General features: G+C 42.4%; 1 protein-coding gene across 19 annotated transcripts in view; it reads left to right on the top strand.

Annotated features, from left to right (window-relative positions):
- LOC138808151 (hepatoma-derived growth factor-related protein 2-like) overlaps nucleotides 1-21,468 on the top strand; it is a 299,202-nt gene that overhangs the window by 145,062 nt on the left and 132,672 nt on the right. For 14 of the 19 annotated variants that reach the window (XR_011366411.1, XR_011366419.1, XR_011366410.1 and 11 more), the window contains 3 exons: nucleotides 1,554-1,623; nucleotides 6,192-6,270; nucleotides 10,429-10,567. The exons of 1 other annotated variant lie outside the window; for it this stretch is intronic. The gene's annotated coding sequence lies outside the window, so the exon portion shown is untranslated. The remainder of the gene's footprint in view (nucleotides 1-1,553; nucleotides 1,624-6,191; nucleotides 6,271-10,428; nucleotides 10,568-21,468) is intronic. 4 more of the 19 variants (XR_011366421.1, XR_011366407.1, XR_011366418.1 and 1 more) reach the window with 3 other exon arrangements.

Genomic DNA, 21,468 nt, shown 5'->3' with positions numbered 1-21,468 from the left:
TCTCTATTCTATTTTATTTTTTTTGGTCGGTCGTGGGGCTTGAACTCTGGGCCTGGGCACTGTCCCTCAGCTCTTCAGCACAAGGCTAGAGCTCTACCACTTGCAGTGCCACTTCCAATTTTCTGGTGGTTTATTTGAGGTAAGAGTTTCACGGACTTGCCAGCCTGGGCTGGCTTTGGACCATGATCCTCAGATCTCAGCCTCCTGAGTAGCTAGGATTACAGGCATGAGTCCGGGCAACCCTCTATATTGTTTAATACAGGGTCACATTGATTTGCCTAGGCTGGCTTCCAATTCCTGATCCTTCTACCTTCACCTCTATGATAGCTGGGATTATAGGCAAGCACTCTGACCCTCTATGCCTTATCTTTCCATCAAGGTTTATCACTTGCTTCTTCTCATCCATTTAAATATTTGTTAGAAAAATTGATTATCTGCCAAGTATAGGCAAAGCATAAGATGATGTCTACTTCTAAGTAGTTTACAACTACCAAGAAAGATTGTAAGTATGCACCACTGGAAGATGAAGCAGAGCCTTTCCAGATGTGATTTTTGGCCTGAGTCATTTCAGAAAGAGTTAGAATGATCAGGTGGTGGAAAACAAGCTAGGGAATGCAGAGGTATACAGGGAAATTATTAGGAAATTTGCAGCATCCTTTACTGATTGCAAGCTCATTGTGCCTGCAGCCATGTAGCCTCTTTACCCTATCTAGAAGCTGTGTAGCATCACCAAAAGGAATGGCTGGGAGGAGGAAGGACTGGAAGGTTGCCTGGGCCTCTAGATTCCACGTAAGACCTTGGACAGGTTGCTTAATTTTTAATGGATCTGTTTTCTCATCTGTATAATGGGATGAATAACATCCAGATTACAGGGGGAAAAGTAGGCTATGTTCCAGCGTAACCACACTAAGGTTTTCCACTCTCTCCAGCTGGTTTGGAAGTCTGCTTTCTCCTATGGGGAAGGAGCACGGCTCTTAGTTAAGAAAAACTCTGGAAGTGGCTGTGATGCACCCAAACTTCCCACAAATCCATTCCCTTCCTTCTCTCCCTCCCCCTGTGCCCCATTCAGATTCAGAACTGCTGCCCCCAGGGATCCTGGCTTCCCCCAAATCCATTCCCTTCCTTCTCCCCCTCCCCCCTCCCCCATTCAGATTCAGAACTGCTGCCCCCAGGGATCCTGGCTTTTGTTCTGTGGAGGCTTAAACTCTGACCTGTTTTTGCCCTGGTTCATTGTTGAAAAGTTATCACCTGCTGTCTGCAGAATATTACAAATTGAAACTGCCAAAATTTATTGGCAGGAAATGCTAAATATCATGCTTTGTTCAATATTTACACATCAATGCTTTTACTCTTTTTTTTTTATTTTCCAGATGATCCCCTCCTCCATCATAATAACCACTCCCTTTTCACTTGTTGGTATTGTCATTTAGTAACAAAAAGTTCTATTTATGTTCTTATATATTCTTTTAATATTGATTACAATTTATCAACTTATCTGTCTATATGTGAATTTTTTGTTTATTTTTGAGACACAGTCTCATTATCTATTACAGGCTGGCCTTCAAAACTATCCTCCTGCCTCAGCCTTCCCATTGCTGTGTAGGAGCTCCCATCCAAGTGATTGTAAGTTCTTACAATCTGTTTTAATATCCTCTGCAACTCGTTTTTCAAGCTTGAATATTCATAAGAACCATCTGGGAACTTGTTAACATGAAGATTATGATTTAGTAAGCCTGGACTTTTAACAAATGCTCAGGTGAAAAGCTAATGTTGTGGGCTATGACCACAGGACCATCCACTGTTGAGAACAAAGGACATGCTGAGAAGCATGATATATATATATATATATAAATATAATATTTTTATATATTATATATTTATATATAATATATATTTATATATAAATATACACATATATTATATATTTTTATATATTATACATATATTATATTCATACTATATATACTATATAATATATATTATATTTTACATAATATAATATGGAATATAGTATGCATATAATATATAGCATTATATACTATATAGTATCATATATACTATATAATATATACTATATAGTATACATAATATATTATATATAGTATATATCATAAATATTATATAATATATAATATATAAAATATGTGTATGTTTATATATATTGGTATATAATATGTGTATAATATATAATATATATAATATTTATATATATATATATATATATATATATATATATATATAAACCAGATAGACCTGTATTTGCCATTTTTGTATTAGACCTGCTTGAAGAATGCAGCTGCTATTCTACCCGCCCTGGAGCCCTAGACACTCCCGGATCTGGAGCTGAATTTAACACATTCCAGACCCCTACCCGGGCTTGGGATCAGAGATAGGTGCTGTAACCCTGTTTTGGGGGCCTCTCTCTGCACTCGGACATTAGTGCACAGAGGGGTCCGTGCTCGAGCTAGTCAATAAATGACTCATTGCTGCTTGCATTGATCTTTGGTCCCTGGTGGTCTTTTCGGGCTCTCCAGTCTCTGGGTTTTACATTTGGTGCATTGGCCCGGAAGCCCCTTTACAGGCCACCCAGATACCTTGATCATTGAGTCGCTAGAAACGTCTGGTAAGTTTTGAGGCATTGCCGATTTATACTGGTTATAACCAATTTGAGAGTTGCTTGCAAGCTTTGTATTTGTGCCAGCAGGGTCAGTGGAAGACATCCCCTCAACCTCTGAACCCTTTGGTGGGCTGCTCCCCGAGGCCTGGCGCTAGTGTCTGGTCCTTCTCTTTCTGAGAGCCCTTCTGAACAGACTGTCTGAACTCTGGTGGGCTGCTCCCCGAGGCCCAGCGCATAGTGCCCGGTCCTCTCTGTCTGAGAGCCCTTCTGTTTGCATCTGAAAGCCTGCAGGTGTGGTCTTGGGGCTGGCGAATAGCTTTGGCGGACATGCTTTAAGGCTGCTGGCAGAGTCAGTGGGAGACATCCCCCTGAACCCTCTGGTGGACTGCTCCCCGAGGCCTGGCACCTAGTGCCCGGTCCTCTCTGAGAGCCCTTCTGAACAGACTGTTGACCAGCAGTCTGCCATGCTCGCTGTTCATATTAAGTCTTGTTGGTGCTTAGAACTGCTCATTGATGGTGGCAGCCTCGCTGAGTAGTTTTTAAGACCATCCATTGTGTGTCTCTGTGTTGGTATGTTGATTTATGACTGGTTTTTAATTGTCTTAGGAGGTACTTTATGCTTTTGGGACTGGTCTTTGTTGCTACTCTGGGTCTCACCCTGGTGTCTACTGAGCTTTCTGGCCTGCTTATGCAGCCTCTTTTTTGACCTTCTTTATTGCTTGAGTCTATCTGACAAACTTGTTCACTTTGTGCAGCCCATGATTGATCAGGCTCTAGGACTGTCACTTGGGCGGAACTAGGGGGACCTCGCTAGAGCATCAATAGGGATGGATGTCTTTGCATCTAGTGATTTGTGACGCATGCACGAGGGCCCCTCCATCAGAGCGCCTGGAGTGACCACACCTCCGACTCCATTCTTCATCCCATTTCTTTTTCAGACTCGCTGTCGGATACCGGCCCGCAGCTCAGTGCCCTTCCTCCTTATAATTAAGTCTAAATTTTATTCCTTCATTCTGGAAACTGCAAGCGGCGACTTCACCCACCCTCTGGGGGGTGATGACTCCCACCAATCTCCTAAGCGCCCAATCTTTCAACCTTTTGGGATAATTGACCCCCCTCCTAACAGGCCCAGTCGACCCCCCGGAGACGCAGCAATCCAGTGTTTGGTCATCTCCAATCCACGGCGACACCGGTGGTGTCGGTATCTAACCTATTTCTTTTTCCCTTTTTTTTTTTTTTTTTTGGGCGGTCCGGTTGTGGGGCCTGAACTCTGGGTCTGGGCGCTGTCTCTCAGCTCTTCAGTTCAAGGCTAGCACTCTTTTTCCCTCCTAGTCGTTGGTGTATTTGTCTGGCTACTTTTGTTTATAGAGATGGGGCAAGGACAAAGCAAACTTTACTCCTCTCGACCTCCTGCTGGTTCATTTCAAAGGGGTAAAAGAGAGGGGGTATATTCATTTAATGGGGTGCTGCGAGTCACACCTGAGCGGTATAACCTCTTTGAAATGTGTCCTGTGCTCCCTGGAGATCTCAGAAGAATCTAAAAGAAAAATCCTCTGGAATGAGTAGAGGAGGTTTGAATCCCCTGATAAGTGGAGTTGAGATGTCACCCCATTCACTGAGACCTGATTTTGTCTTTGTGGCCACTTGTCTGTGTTGTTTACTTCAGTGTGTTTTCTGTTCTGTTTCCTGGGGTAGGGAAGGTCTGAGTAAAAGTGGCAGGCTCACTCAGCAGACTCTGGATTCAGCTTGCTGAGTGGGAGCATCACAGAGTTCTGGTAGGGATGAGCTGGGGGTCCATTAGTCCAAAACTCAGCCTTTGGTTGTTGTCTTGTCTAGTTCTTTTTTAGAATTGGTACCAGTTTTAAATGTGGATCTTTGGTTTTTGTGTTTATTTGTGTTTGTGTTTTTTATTTGAACATCTCTAGGGGAATAAAAGTTCCAGCCTCTGGCTGGGCTTGGTCACAGGCCTGCTATGCCCACCCTCCCTGTGAGGCATGGAAGGTTGCTGATCTAGTTTGATTCCCTTCAAGCCTCAAGCTACATTTTCTCCTTGTGGAGGCTGCCGTCAGGGAGGGTGTTGAAGGCTGTTTGCCTGGTTTGGACTTTTTCAGCTAGTCCTGACAATGTAACAATTTGTAAAGTGCTCTTGTCTAAAATTGGGTAAAAATCAGGCCAGTTTAGTTTCAGGTGATCCCTCCCACCCCCAACCTTCCTCTGACAGAAGGGATTCAAAAGACTAATTAGTGAATTGTCTTGCTAAACAAGCAAGCTCTGGGAAAATGAAGCCCAACAAAGGTACTTAGTTTAAAAGAAATACTGTCTTAAATTTTTGTTTAAAAACTTTAAATAGTGTATGTACAACTGATTTTGATTTTTGCGTGCTTTAAGATCTGTGTGAGTGTTTTGTGTGTGTTTGTGAACATGTTTAAAGATAAGAATTGTCAGCATGCTGTAACAATTTGTTGAGTTTAAATTTAAAATATAAAAGGTTATGAGGTCTGGACATTACCAAATTTTTAAAGAATCTTCACATTGTTTTAAATGGCTTTTTACAGATTCTTTAACTTGCAAATTAGAAAATCTGGTATTTTTAAAACTAATATTTTAAAATGAATAAGGCCGTTTATACTGTAATCAAGTTATCTGGCTTAACAAAAATGCATTGGCAGTTTGGGATTTAGTTCCCTTGGCTAAAATTTGGGGATAAATATTAGAAATTTAAATGTAAAGGTTAGTTTAACACTGTCAAAGATGTTACCTATTCTGTCTGTCTAAAACTGTGTATTTCATTCGTGAACCAAGAGATAAGAAAAGGGAAAACTTAGAAGACCTATCTTTAGAGGTAAGGAGTGGACAGGCAGAAGTGCAGTTCAACTGGTCATGCATGGTGGGACAGGCCCTGGGAGGAGTCTACACATGGTGAAAGAGGGCAAGCTGGCACAAATGCAGTTCATCTAACCCTAAAGAGTCAGATTGGGTATGTGCCCATTCCATAGGAGGAGCCAAGTGGCCCATCTTTGTTCTGTCCCTTTTCCCTGTAGATAGACACTGAAATATGATGGTTAAAATTAGTGATGTGATGATCTGTAGTATTGTTAAAACTGTCCCTTGGACTTAAAAAGAGAGTTAAAAAGTTTATTTGTATAATGTGACTTGCTTTCAATTATGTTCTACAATTAGGATGTTTTTAAAAGTTATAAAGGTTTTAAGTCTAGCTTCGTGGTATGTGATGGTGACTGTCATGCTTGCATTAAGGAAAAATTGTCATTTGAGTTTAAAAGTTTTAATGTGTAAAAACAAGCAGCCAAGAGACAATGAATGACAACTTGGCCTCAAGATTTTAAGAGATTTTTTAAAAAATGCAAATGAATACTAAAGTATGAAATATTAAAGGTGGTTAATAAGAGACTTTAAAAAATTAGGAATGGATTTTGGGATATAAAGTTTAAATGTAAAATTGTTCTTAACATTGGCCTTAATGTGCACAAAGGAAAAATTAGGATTACCAAAATAATTGCTATTCTAGTTTGCTCTTATAGGTTTTTTTTTTTTTTTTTTTTTTTTTTTTTAACAGTTTCCAGCAAGCCCAGAGCAAAGCACAGAGGATTCTTACAAGTTTGTTAGATGTAACTTTGGCTTTTAATAAGTTTCAGGTAAGAGCATGCTTAAAAGCTACTTCTATGTTGACCACCTTGTTGCTTTTAATTGGAGTAAAATGGCCTTTTGTAAGACTCATTGATCTGAAACTGGTTCGAAGCCAGCCAGGGCAGAAAAAGGTTCCTGTGATACTGTCACCTCTACTCAGCTAGCATAGTGCTAAAAGAGCAAGCAAAGTTACTTTGGGACTCAAAGTGGCAGAGTGCTGGCCTTGAGCTGGAGAGCTAAGGCCCTGAGTTCAAGTCCAGTGACCCGCTGAGGGAAATGCCAATGAGGAATTTATCACAGTGTAAAGAAGACACACCTGGGACAAGAGCAATGGAGGAGCATCCAGGGGCAGTAAGCCACTGCTTGGATGGCAGAAATGTCAGATCCTAGAGTCATTTGTGTGTGGCCCTTCAAAACTGGTCAGAGCCGGGAGGTCATGGAAAGATAGTTTTTAAGCATGCCTAATGACTACCTTGTAAGGGACAAGAACTTGCCAGTCCCCTGTGATAGTAAAGTTAATGTTATAAAATGTGGGGAACAGTTTAAATCTCAACCCCTTTATGTGCCAAAAGCTCTAATTGGCCGTAACTTTTTTTTTTTTTTTTGTCGGTCGTGGGGCTTGAACTATGAGGCCTGGGCGCTGTCTCTCAGCTCTTCAAGCTCAAGGAGAGCGCTCTACCACTTGAGCTACAGCGCCACTTCCGGTTTTCTGGTGGTTTATTGGAGATAGGAGTCTCACGGTTTCTCCTGCCCGGGCTGGCTTTGAACCGCGATCCTCAGATCTCAGCCTCCTGAGTAGCTAGGATTACAGGCGTGAGCCACCAGCGCCTGGCTGCATAACTGCTTTTCTATGTATTTGCAAAAGAAATTCAATCCACATAAGTTTACTGTTAGATTTGGAATTTACCGCTTAATTTTTTCATTGTTTTTAAAAAGCAAATAATAAAAGGAAAGTTCTACAATGTAACCACTAATGAGAAAGAATAAGGGGCTGGGAAGGTGGCTCAGTGGTAGAGCACTTGCCTTGTATGCTCAAGGCCCTGGGTTCGATTCCTCAGCACCACATAAGAAAAAAGCTGGAAGTGGCGCTGTGGCGCAAGTGGTAGAGTGCTAGCCTTGAGCTGAAGAGCTGAGGGACAGTGCCCAGGCCCAGAGTTCAAGCCCCACAACCGGACCCAAAAAAAAAAAAAAAAAAAAAAAGAGAAAGAATAGAATAATATTTTTATATTTTAGAATTTCTAAACCTGTTGTGTTCTGATGGTTTTTTTCCTCTGAACTTTCACAATTTTCCTTCCTTCATTCTGTCCTTTCTCTCTCCCTTTCCTCTCTCCCTCCCCTCCCTTCTTTCCATCTTCCCTTTCCTCCCTTTGTGGAGCTGGTACCAGCGCTTGAACTCAGGGCCTAGGCATTTTCCTTTAGTGTTTTTGTTTTTGGTGCAAGGCTGGTGCTCTGCTACTTGAGCCACAGTTTCACTTCTACCTTTTTGAAAGTTAATTGCAGATAAGTGTTTCATGGCCTTTCTGCTTGAGCCTCCTGAATAGCTAGATTACAGGTGTGATTCATGGGTTCCTGGCTTCAAAATTTTTTTGTATTTGCTATCAAAATGTAATTAACATTATGTCCTATTTCCATTTTGCATATAAAACACTTTTTGTAGGCCATTTGAAAATGGAACATTTCTAAGAGAAAACCATAGCCACAGCCACCATAAGGTGTTCCTTGGTAACTAGCGGTGCGGTCTCTAGGCTAATTTATGTACTATTCAGGAATCTTAGGGGATTGTACCCCCATGGACAGTTCTTTTTTATCAGCTTTGTTTTTGACTTATCAGTCTTGAACATATCCTTTACCCCACCTATACTTGGAATTGATTGTGAAGATCAAACATTGAACAGTATATTTACTGTTACAATATTTATTTTATTTTATTTTATTTATTTATTTTTTTGTTGTTGGCCATGGGGCTTGAACTCTGGGCCTGGGCACTGTCCCTCAGCTCTTCAGCTCAAGGCAAGCGCTCTACCACTTGAGCTACAGCGCCACTTCCAGTTTTCTGGTGGTTTTTATTGGAGATCGGAGTCTCAAGGTCTCTCCTGCCCGGGCTGGCTTTGAACCGCGATCCTCAGATCTCAGCCTCCTGAGTAGCTAGGATTACAGGCGTGAGCCACCAGCGCCTGACAATATTTATTTTATTTTTGTGTGCTGATGCTGAATACTGAATTCAAGGTCTTATACTCTTGCTTGGCTTTTTCACTGGCCGAGTGTGTGCTACTTCTTTTTTTGTTGTTGTTGTTGGTCGTGGGGCTTGAACTCTCGGCCTGGGCGCTGTCCCTCAGCTCTTCAGCTCAAGGCGAGTGCTCTACCACTGGAGCTACAGCGCCACTTCCGGTTTTCTGGTGGTTTATTGGAGATAGGAGTCACGGTCTCTCCTGCTTGGGCTGGCTTTGAACCGCGATCCTCGATCTCAGCCTCCCTGAGTAGCTAGGATTACAGGCGTAAGCCACCAGCGCCCGGCTAGTGTGTGCTACTTCTTGAGCCACACCTGCACTTCCAGGATTTTGCTCGTTAATCGGAGAGTCCCTTGGATTTTCTGCCTGGCTGGCTTCAAACCAACATCAGACTGAGCCTCCTGAGTAGCTAGATTACAGGCATGAGCCACTGGTCCCAGACTCTTAAAATATTGCAGCCTCCTGGCTACTTAGGAGAACTGAGATCTGAGTATCTTGGTTTGAAGCCCAAAGAAAAGTGCTTGGGAATCCCAATTAACCAGCAGAAAAGCAGATTGGAGTGTGTAACTCAAGTGATAGAACACCAGCTATGAGCAGAAAAAAGACAGCAGGTGTATGAAGCCTTGCCTTGAGTTCAAGCCCTCATTATTGGCACAGAAAAAGTGCTCAAACAATAGATTGATAGATCCATTTAGCAAAATGTATTAAATAATTACTGACATGAAAATCTGTTCATATTTAATTAGAAGTATATAATGATGTTTAAATTAGGTACTTTCTGTTTTTTCACAGTACTAGAGTTTGAGCTTGAGCTTTGAGGCATTGAGCTTGGTTCGTTTGCTTGGCTGGTTCTCTACCACTTGAACCATGCTTTCAGACCATCTCTTTGCTGGTTATTCAGACTTGGTAATTTTTTTTTCTCCCCAGCCTGGCTTTGTCCAGTTTGGGGGAGAAATTTTTTTTGTTGTTGTTCATGGGGCTTGAACTCTGGGCCTGAAAAGCCTGTTCAATTAAACTGAATGAGACCAGGTGCTAGTGATTCCTGCCTCTAATGGCCTCATGAGGCTGAGATCTGAGAATTGAGGTTCTTAGCCAGTCTGGGCAGAAAAGCTCATGAGAATCCCATTTCCAGTAACCAGTGGAGCTATGCCTCAAGTGGCCTAAAGCTGTAGCCTTGGGCACAAAAGTTCAGGGACAGCACCCAGGCTCTGAGTTCAAGGCCTAGGATCAGTACTAAAAAAAAGTTTATGTACATGAGATGGTGTTATGAATCTAGGAACTCATTACTGAATTAATAAAGTATATCAGATTGACATGTAGTTCTGTGGTTTAGTGCTTGACTTGTTTCAGTGAGACCCTGGATTCAATCCTTAGTACTGTAAATGGAAAAAAAAAAACAGTAGTATTTGGAATAAAATATAGTCTACCTTATCCCTACCCCTAAACAGAAAACATTTATTGTTCTGCAAAGAAACGGAACCTAAAAATCTTTTAGAAGCCAGGTGGCTGGTGTTTCACACCTATACTCCTAGCTATTCAGCCTGAGATATAAGGATCAAAATTCTAAGCCAGCCTGGGAAGAAAAGTCTGTGTGGCTCTCTTGTGTTCCAAGCTGGAAGTAGAACTATGGCTGTAGCAGAGTGACTATAGGCTTGAGTGAAAAAGCTAAGCAATAGTGGGAAGCTCTGAGTTCAACCCCTAATATCTGCACATGTACTCCTCCCAAAAAACTTTTCCAACATTTGTTCTGCCAGTACTTAGAGCCGTCTCATGTCTCGGTGAGATTGTGTTCATTGAAATGAATTCATGCTTTATATCCTTGTCTTCCCTTTAATTTGTATTTTATGAAATGCATCATATAATAGTGTTATTTTAGTAATGTAATATGTATATATTTATTTGAGGTTGAATTGCACTTATTATCTTCATCTGTTTTAGTGCTTTTTTAGGACCAAAGGATATATTTCCTTACTCAGAAAATAAGGAAAAGTATGGCAAACCAAATAAACAAAAAGGTTTCAATGAAGGCTTATGGGAGATAGATAACAATCCAAAAGTGAAATTTTCAAGTGCACAGGTGAGTCATTGGATACCCACTTAGTTTAGTATTATTTATTCAGTCTTGGAGGAAAAAATACCATCATAGCTATAGGAAAATTAGATGGCATTTAAGAGTCTTAGTAATTTTGGATTAAATTGTGTTCTTATTTATGGGATAAACCTTGACTTATGTCTAGATAAACTACTGAAATTATTACACTGCTAAAGAGACCTCAGAAAACTGAGAAATGCTTGGTTATTCACTCCTAAGAATAAAATTTAATATATTCGATTTAAAGCCAAATGTACTGTCTTTTTTTTTCTTTCTTTTTTTTTTTTTTTTTTTTTTTTTTTTTTTTTTTTTTGTCGGTCGTGGGGCTTGAACTCTGGGCCTGGGCGTTGTCCCTCAGCTCTTCAGCTCAAGGCCAGCGCTCTACCACTTGAGCTATAGCGCCACTTCCGGTTTTCTGGTGGTTTATTGGAGATAGGAGTCTCACGGTCTTTCCTGCCCGGGTTGGCTTTGAACCGCGATCCTCAGATCTCAGCCTCCTGAGTAGCTAGGATTACAGGCGATCCTCAGATCTCAGCCTCCTGAGTAGCTAGGATTACAGGCGTGAGCCAGCAGCGCCCGGCTCTTTCTTTCTTTTGTCAGTTGTGGGACTTGAACTCTGGGCCTGTGAACCATCCCTGAGCTCTTCAGCTTAACACTAGAGCTCTACCACTTGAGCCACAGCACCACTTCCAGTTTTCTGGTAGTTAATTGGTGATAGAGTGTCAGGGACTTTCCTTGCCCAGGCTGGCTTTGAACCTCGATCCTCAGATCTCAGCCTCTTGAGTAGCTGGGATGACAGGCGTGAGCCACCAGTGCCTGGCTTCTACTATATTAGCTCTCAGACATTTCCATACATGCATACAAATAATTGAAAATAAGTTTTATTCTATTTTCATATGTGTGTAAAGTACTTAATTTGCCCTCTCCTTGGCCTTCTTCCCTCCTGCTAGTACCTGATCACCCAGAAGAGCCTATATTACTTTCCTATCATTCATTTTTTAAGTGTGTATTACACAAAGGAATTTTGTCATGTTATTTCACATATATACATATATGCTATGTTCAGTTCAGGATATTTTTTGGAGGGGTCGGTCATGGGGCTTGAACTCTGGGCTTGGGTGCTGTCCCTGAGCTCTTCAGCTCAAGGTGAGTGCGCTCTACTGCTCGAGCCACAGCACCATTTCCAGTTTTCTAGTGGTTTTTATTGGGGATAAGAGTCTCATGGACTTTCCTGCCCGGGCTGTCTTTGAACCGTGATCCTCAGATCTCAGCCTCCTGAGTAGCTAGGATTACAGATGTGAGCCACTGGCGCCCAGCTTCAGTTCAGGATTTTTATAGTGTGTATCAAATTTTCTTTTTCTCTTTAATTTTTCTTTTGGGGGGTCTGGTCATGGGGCCTGAACTCTGGGCCTGACTACTGTCTCTCAGCTCTTCAGCTCAAGGCTAGTGATCTATCACTTGAGCCACAGCACCGGATTTTTTCTTTTTGCTTATGTGGTGCTGAGGAATCAAACCCAGGGCCTCAGGCTTGCAAGACAAGCGCTCTACCACTGAGCCACCTTCCCAGCCCCTGACACTTTTTTTTGCCCAATTTGTGTTTTTTCTCATGCAATAGGAATTACTGTGTTTCTCTTTTTTTTTTTTTTCCTGTCCTGGTATTGATGCTATTTTAAACATGTTTTTCTCTATTTTGCCACTTACACTCAAACTATGTAAATACTGTCACATGTCACATGGAAGTCCCAGAATTTTTACTATGTATAATCATCATGCCGGTTTTTCTAATAGGGCCAAAGAATTATGAGAGGTGGTCTTTTTTTTTTTTTTTGGTCCGGTTGTGGGGCCTGAACTCTGGGCCTGGGCGCTGTCCCTCAGCTCTTCAGCTCAAGGCTAGTGCTCTACCACTTGAGCTACAGCGCCACTTCTGGCTTTTTGCTTATGTGGTGCTGAGGAATCGAACCCAGGGCCTCATGCATGCAAGGCAAGCACTCTACCACTGGGCCACCTTCCCAGCCCTGAGAGGTGGTCTTTATGAAGTTTAGCTTCTCACTCATCAATAAAAGTCTACTTATTAAGACTTGAGATATTAAAAATAAGGAAGAACATGAATAAACCTAAAAATGGACGTAGCAACAAATTGGACATTCTTTTTTTTTTTTTTTTTTTTGGTTGTAGGGTTTGAACTCTGACCCTTAGTTCTTCATATCAAGGCTAGTGCTCTACCACTTGAACCACAGGGCCACTTCTGGTTTTCTGAGTGGTTTATTGGAGATAAGAATCTCACAGCCTTTCTTGTCCAAGATGGCTTTGAACTGCAAGCCTCAGATCTCAGCCTTCTGAGTAGCTAGGATTACTGGTACCCAGCTGAACCTTCTTTAATCCTTAAATTTACCCTTTTTTTTTCTCCCATTTTGACAAATCTGCTTTTTCTCACCTTTGAGAACTTTTTACATGCTATGTTATCTTTTCATTGTTAAAATGTATTATATAATTATTTTGTACTTTTTATCTGTAATTGCCACAAACTATTATATTCACTCTGTGAATAAAGAAAGTCCATGTTTTATGTACCCAGCACTGTTACATGTGTGGGAAAAGTTATTAGATGTTTAATGGACACATTTCCCATCATGAGTGTCTTGACATGGATGTGAAAGCATCTGTCTAAATAGATAAAATTGTACCTTGAAACAACATTTTATTCTATGAGATCATCTGTCTATGACGGTTGCACTCGAGAGCTTCAAAGTCACCTATAGATCCAACTGGTATCAGGTCTATAGGTGACTGAGCATGTCAGCCTTTGCGTTCTGTGCTTTTGTTCCATTAACATCTTACAATTCCAGGTGACGGACCGGGGGTTGTGTGAGTGTGTGGTGTGTGTGAGTGTGAGTGTGAGTGGTGTGTGGTGTGATTATGTGTGGTGTGTATGGTGTGAGTGTGGTATTAGTGTGAGCGTGTCTGTGGTGTGATTGAGTGTGGTGTGATTGTGAGTGTGAGAGTGTGTGGTGTGAGTGTGGTGTATGGTGTGTGAGTGAGCGTGTGTGGTGTGTGTGTGGTGTGTGTGGTGTGGTATGAGTGTGATCATATGTGGTGTGAGTGGTGCATGTGTGTTGGAGACCCGAAACCTGCCTGAGAATGCTCTGGCCTCTTTCAAACACCTAATTGACAAGTAGCCGTTCTCAGAAATTCCCAGGTGCACATTTAGATAACTTCCCATAACAAACTACATCTGGCTATCCATAAAACTTATCTTATCTCTGGCCCTAAGCAAACGGCGCCTGGCTAACCATAAAAGAAATCACAGGAGATACCTTTAAGAAGAGCACAACGGCCAAAGGATAAGCACGACCCATCCCTGACCCCGGGACTCCTCACCCTTGCTTCTGCAAAGTTTTTTTTTTCTTTTCTTCTTTCCCTTCCCCTGTCCCTTCGGGTATTTAAACCCTGCCTCACTTTAATAAAGTAGACCTTGACGCGACTCAGAATGGCTCTGTCTTTCTTTATGCGCTTGGTCTCGATCCTCTCTCGCCCCCCTTGGTTCTTTTAGGAGGTGGCCCCTCAGATCCCCCACAAAATTACCTGGCCTGCTGGACGGGTCACATGTGCTGTGTGGGTGGTGTGATTGAGTGTGAGCATGTGTGGTGTGTGTGTGAGTGAGTGTTGTGGGTGTGGTGTGTTTGGTGTATGGTGAGTGTGAGCGTGAGTGGTGTGTGTGTGGTATGACTGAGTGTGTCTGTGGTGTGAGTGTGTGTAATGTATGAGTGTGGTGTAGGTGTGGTGTGGGTGGTGTGATTGAGTGAGCGTGTATGGTGTGTGGTATGAGTATGAGCATGTGTTGTTAGTGGTGTGTGTGATGTGGGGGTGGTGTGATTGAGCGTGTGTGGTGTGTGTAGTGTGATTATGAGTGTGAACATGTATGGTGTGAGTGTAGTTGGTGGTGATTGAGTGTGAGTGTGTGTGGTGTGTATGGTGGGAGTGTGGTGTTAGTGTGAGTGTGTGTGTGGTGTGATTGAATGTGAGTGTGAGAATATGTGGTGTGAGTGGTATATGGTGTGTGAGTGTGAGCGGATCAAAAAAAAATAGACATGTGATTTAGCAATTGGAGTAGCTAGGATTACAGGTGTGAGCCCCCAGTGCCTGGCCCCAGGGGCTTTTACCTGTCATTTTAGCTCTTCAGGGGTGGGGTAGGAGAGCTCAGGGTCACCATTAGGAATCAGCCTGGACAGGAAAGTTCATGAGACACTTACCTTCCATGAACTACCAAAAGGCCTGAAGTGAAGCTGTGGTTCAATGGTAAAGTACTGGCTTTCAGGAGAAAGGGAAAGCACAGTGCTCTGAGTTCAAGCTCCTGCAGTGGCACAAAGCAAAACAAAACAGAGAGCAAAGTAAAATAATAAATAGTGGAAAATGTGTGCTTATGTAGACCTCTGACATAAGGGCTGGACAGGCCTATGACAAATCTTGGCAAAGTCACCTATGCCAATACACTGGCAGGGCTGACCATGGCCAGTGCATGGTCCCTGAACTAAAGGCAGAGGTCCAGAAGCAGAGGTCCAGCTTCTGAGTAGCTAGGATTAAGCGCATCAAGCTAGGAAATAGACTAGGATTTGAGCCAGAATTAAATGCAGCAAAGGGGTTAAATGTAGCAAATCTGTCTGCCCAGCCTCTCAGCCTCTAGGATGATAACCTTTTGTCCTTCAGGGTTATGAAAGGTCAAACTTTCAGAAATTTGCTTCCTATGCCTTATGTGATAAGAAGTTACTTGTACTTTAAATGCTATTAGACTTCTTAAGCATCCAGAAGTGTAAAAGAGACATCAATAACCAACCCTGGGTTCAAATGAAGTTTTCAGGGTCCATCCTACAGCTGTGTTAGCAGGAAGAACTCTTCAGTGTAACAGTTTATTTCAAGAATAGAGTAGTTGGGCTGGGAAGGTGGCTCAGTGGTAGAGTGTTTGCCTTGCATTCATGAGGCCCTGGGTTCGATTCCTCAGCATCACATAAGCAAAAAAAAAAAAAAAAAAAAAAAGGCTGAAGGAGGTGCTGTGGCTCAAGTGGTAGAGTGCTAGCCTTGAGCGGAAGAGTTGAGGGACAGCGTTCCCAGGCCCAGAGTTCAGGCCCCCAACCAGACTGAAAGATTAAAAATTAGAGTTACATTTTACAATTGCTAACTGCTGGTTTTGCTTCTGTAAACTTGCTTGAGCTAGCACTGACCCTTTCACCGCCCTGGAGATAAATAAAAAGCTTTGGAGTCTAGATGTTGGCCCTGGGACAAGCTCTGTAGTCGTAAAAAAAAAAAAAAAAAAAACTAACAGGTGGCCAAATGGGACCCAAGATAAGGAACAAAGAGTATGTTCCTCCGCATTCCTGTGTAAAAAATTCTCGGTTTAGGGGGCTCAAGATAAGGACCATCTGGTGAGCCCAACAAATTAGGCCAAATGTTAATCGATCACAAGCCTGTAACTATGTAAACTCCCCTCCAGGGTGACCGCTCCCCCTAGACTTGCCCTGAGCCAACTGTTATTACAAAGAGTGTTATAAACTTCCCCGTGTAGTAAACTGAGCCAATCCCGGGGAACCTGGGGTCTTATGCTAATCCTGGGGCTTTTGTCTTTAAAAGTGCCTGTAAACGCTGCTTGGGGCTTCCTGTCTGCCCTGGACAGAGAGCCCGTTTGTGCAAACGCCAAATAAACTCCTCTTGCTTATTGCAGCTGCTGGTTTGGAGTCTTGGTTCTTGGGGTGCCCTCCTGTTGAAGGAAGCACCCCAGGGTGTCTGAGGTCTTTCACAGACCCCCCCAAAATAAAGAATAGAGAAGTTTCACAAAGGCAGAATGGGTGCATAGATCTAGGTCTGCAAGATGAGGGGGCAGAATTTCAGGTTCAAAACAGAAGCAGGCTGTAAAAGCAACTTAATTGGTTACAAGGACAGCCAGCATTGGCAGGAAACTGAAAAATTTGTTAGAGTTACACAGGAAGTCAGGCTTTTTCTCAGCCTGTTGAAGTAATGACTTTAAAATGCCTCCCTCAGGTTCTGGGAAAGCCTCAGGCTATCATTAGGTTAACAATAGTGAGGTAGTTCACTGGAGCAGAAGCCTACAAGGGCCCTGCTCTCTGGCCTTTGGGAATTGGTGTTTTACTCTGAGTCAGATTTGAAGGCCTGTCCTCTAACTGTGCTAGTACATTTTCCTTCCTTGATCCTGTAAACCATTGGAATTGTTGGGAGGGAGCCAAGTAAACATTCTCAATGTAATTTCCCACTCCAAGTAGAAGAGCAGGGCTCTTTCTCTGCTGTCTCCATGTATTTAAATTAGAATCCTGGCCATGCCCTCTTGGCTCTGGTACCTTAGGCTTAGAGGCAGTCTGGCTGATCTGTGGTTGTGGGAAGGTGATGCTGGCAGCCAGGCACACTGCCCAAGGCCTCAGCACTGGGAAGTGATCCCTTCTTTCCTCCTGAGGTCCTTGAACCATTTTATGTGTACTTTCTCCAAGTTTTCAAGATGAATGACAATTTTAACTCTACCTCTAGAATTAATGTATATATATATAGATGTATATAGATATACATCTATATATATTTCAGAAATAATTTATCAGTATACACTCTAGTACATGGAAAGATAGCCTTAGTTATAACATGATAACAAACATTGTCTGGTACATTTTATTTAATTTTATTTTTTTAATTTAATTTTATTTTATTTGTGAACATACTGTACAGAGGGGTTACAATTACATGGGCAGGATAATGCATACATTTCTTACCAAGCATTGCAGCCTCCTCCTTTGTTTACCCTTCACATCCCTTTGTCTGGTACATTTTAGGTAACAGTTGAATAATGTGCTACATTTTTATAGGATATTCTCTCTACTAATAATTCATATATATAATATATATATATTACTTGATTTATTTTTTGACAGTTGTGGGGCCCGAGCTCTGGGCCTGGATCTTGTCCCTCAGCTCTTCAGCTCAAGGCTAGTGCTCTACCACGTGAGCCACAGCGCCACTTCTGGTTTTCTAGTGGTTAATTGGAGATGAAAGTCTCACAGACTCACAGACTTCTGTGCCAGGGTAGCTTTGAACCGTGATCATCAGATCTCAGCGTCTAGTATGACCGCTGTTAGCTACCTGTACCTGGCATGAATCTATTTCTTTTTGGACAATGTTATCACTACCCTTTCACTCTCCCAGTTTTTCCATTCATCCCTTCCCACAAGAGGCTTGTCTTTTGAGCAAAGATTTTCCATATTAATACCTTGCATGAGTTTATTGTACAGTATGAATTCTCTGTGGTTGTATAAAATGTGTAATTTGAATAAAGGATTTAGCACATTATTTACTTTGCTAAGGTTTTTATCCACTATGAATTCTATTTTTTTTTTTTTTGTCAGTTGTGGGGCTTGAACTCTGGGCTTGGGCGCTGTCCCTCAGCTCTTCAGCTCAAGGCGAGCGCTCTACCACTTGAGCTACAGCGCCACTTCCGGTTTTCTGGTGGTTTATTGGAGATAGGAGTCTCACGGTCTCTCCTGCTGGCTTTGAACCGCGATCCTCAGATCTCAGCCTCCTGAGTAGCTAGGATTACAGGCGTGAGCCACCAGCGCCCGGCCACTATGAATTCTATTAAAGGGAGGCTCAGTAACTATTCAGGGCTTTGCTCTTTACATGTGTAGGGATTCTATCCCACAGGAACTCTGTAGGGGTGGAGGAATGTTTCTATTAAGATAAAGAAGCTTTAAGGTTATGTATTTAGAGGGCAGCTGTAGAATCAATGGCTTCTGTTCTCTAAGGCTTCCTTAGTTAGAAAAGGCTTTGCCCATTTTACAGTTTTGCAGGCTTTCTCACTAGTATGAGTTTGATGTTGTATAGGAATGTCTGAACGGTGCTTAAAGGCTTTGCCTCAGTCTTAACAGGTTTAGAGATTCTCACCAATATAAGCTATCTGTTGTCTATCATTTGAATCTTCCTATAGGGCTTTTTTAGATGGTTTATGGTGATAAACCTTTTCTTGAGGATAGAAAATTGATGGATAAAAATGTGAGGGTGGATGAAGTATGTTCTGCATTTGTTGACTTTGAAATCATTCTCTGGAAAACAAATGCTGATTTACACCAGGACATCACCAGACCAAAAAAGATGGTCAGTTTGGCCTGATGCATTCACATGAAACCTGCAAAGCAGAGGACAACAGCAGTGAGTCAAATGTGGCAGAAGAGGAAGGAGAGAAGTGCAGCCCTGAGAATTGTTTGCCATGTTTTGACAAGGTAGTTCCTCACATAAGTTCCTATATCAGGAACTTATGTGCAAGGACAGGAGAGGCCTCTAGAACTAAGGGTGGTCCCAAGCTTCAAGCCAGTAAGGAAACAAGAACTTTGTGGGAACCTCCCTTCCCATCCCCACCCCCCACTCACCCACAGGGAATTAGATTCAGAGAGCAAATTGACTGTGCTTAGATTCTGCCCCCAGGCTCAAACTATGCAATTTTAACATTATTACTGGGATTAATGAATAACATATTAGCTACAGAGTGGTGCTGTGGCCCAGACTAGATTTTTTTTTTGGTCCAGTTGTGGAGCCTGAACTCTGGGCCTAGGCGCTGTCCCTCAGCTCTTCAGCTCAAGGCTAGCACTCTACCACTTGAGCCACAGCGCCACTTCTGGCTTTTTTCTTTTTGCTTATGTGGTGCTGAGGAATCGAACCCAGGGCCTCAGGCATGCAAGGCAAGCGCTCTACCACTGAGCCACCTTCCCAGTCCCCCACACTAGATTTTTGCCCAGGAAACTCATGTAGGATTTCTGACCAACATAGACTATGAGATAATATGTTTGCATTGTTTTGAGCCTATTAAGTCTGTGGTAATTGAGAACAGCATCAATTAGAAACTAATTCAGTCATCAAATTCCCTACAGAATGGCATGACATCTGCCTTAACTCCTGGCCAGAACATACCCACAAATAGAAATAGTCTCTCTACTGGATGTAAGGGGAGGTCCTTCATTCACTGAATTCTAGATAAAAGGCAAAAAGATTGCTATGATCTGCAGAGAAACCAGAATGTCAAGTGAATATTTGGATACTTAAATGTTTAGGCTTATAATGGACAATATTCAAATATTTTCTTATGTGTGTGGGGGGAGGGGTCGTCGGATTTGTACTCAAGGCCTCAAGTCTCTGAGACTTTTTGCTCAGAGCTTATGTTCTATCACCTGAGACACTGCCACATTTCTGGCTTATTTGAGGGTGCTTCATTGGAGATAAGTCTCAAAGCCAGGAGCTGGTGACTCATGCCTCTAATCCTAGCTACTCAGGAATCTGAGATCTGAGGATCATGGTTCAAAGTCAGTCCAGGCAAGAAAGTCCATGAGAGTCTTATTTTCAATTAACCCACACCAGATGTGGTGCTGTGGCTCAAGTGGTAGAGCACTCACATTGTGCTGAAGAGCTCAAGGCAATTCCCAGGCACAACGTTCAAGCTGCACAACTGACCAAAAAAGAAAAGTCTCAAGGATTTTCCTGCCCAGGCTGGCCTCCATCCTCAGGTATCAGCCTTTTGAGTAGAAGGGATTACAGGTGTGTGCCACTCTTTCCAGCTTCAATTAATTTTTAATGGAGTATTTAACTTTTCCTAACCCAATGTGTTAGTGAAATGAGCTCCTTTCTCATAGCTTAGTCCACTCCTTCCCATCTCCACAGCTTAGCATGCTCCTTTCCTAGGCAACACCAGGCCCTTGTAGTAAAGGCAGTAAATAATCATCTTCCAACCCTTTTAACCTTGGGATGGTACTTCTCTGGGGGAGCTACCACCATATAAAGCAACACAAGCCCCTTAGAGTGACCCCAAGTCTGGGCAGTGCAGGACCCCTTATCTACTATTTGGACAGCAGCCATAAATCCTAGTCTGCCATGATGAAGCTCCCGGCCCACACTTCCACACCAGGGTCTCTGCCTCCTAGCCCCTCCTAGCCCCTCCTAAACCTCCTAAGTTATATAGGTCACCTCAGACAATAGCTGGGGCTGCTTCTCACTTCTCCCCTGTGAGAAGGGTTCTTGCTGGCCCCTTTCCTGGCAATAAACCTTTCTTTATTCTCTGTACCTGGATGTCTGCATTGTTTTTCCAGGAAAGTCTAATAATCTAACATGGACTTTCCTGACCAAGCTGGCTTTGAAGTATGATCCTTAGATCTCTGCCTCCTGAATAGCTAAGATGAACAGATGTGAGCTATCAGTGCCCAGCCTGGATATATTTCTTTCTTTCTTTCTTTCTTTCTTTCTTTCTTTCTTTCTTTCTTTCTTTCTTTCTTTCTTTCTTTCTTTCTTTCTTTCTTTCTTTCTTTCTTTGGTTGTTGTTGTTGGGAGTGGGGGTGGGGGACTGGGTGCTGTCCTTCAGCTCTTCAGCTCAAGGCTAGCACTCTAGCACTTGAGCCACAGTGCCACTTCCAGTTTTCTGAGTGGTTTATTGAAGGAAGAGTCTCACGGACTTTTTCTGCCTGAACTGGCTTTGAACCATGATCCTCAGATCTCAGCCTCCTGAGTAGCTAGGTTTATAGGTGTGAGCCACCTGGTGCCCAGCTCTGGATACATTTCTTAATCTCTTTCTTCCTGGCAGTAAACCATTCTTTGTTCTCTGTACCTGGATGCCTGCGTGGTTCTCTGGCAAAGTCTAATTAATCTTTTTTTTGAAGCTTTCACAAAGGCCTGTCTTTTACTTAAGTAATAATGTTTTCCTGACTGGCCAAGTTCTATTTTGAATAGAACAATATTCTTGCAGGTGTACCAAAGGATTATATCTTCAAATTCTAGCACTATAGTATGATTTCCCCTACCCCCTAAAAAAGTGGAGTTGGAGAGACAGAGTATAGGAATTGTTTACAAATTATCACTAAAAT

Source organism: Dipodomys merriami, unplaced genomic scaffold (genome assembly GCF_024711535.1).
Source record: "Dipodomys merriami isolate MVZ:Mamm:240054 unplaced genomic scaffold, mDipMer1.0.p SCAF_443, whole genome shotgun sequence".
Lineage (NCBI taxonomy): Eukaryota > Metazoa > Chordata > Mammalia > Rodentia > Heteromyidae > Dipodomys > Dipodomys merriami.
The sequence above is the reverse complement of the archived record's forward strand: the minus strand, read 5'-3'. Positions and strand labels throughout refer to the sequence as shown.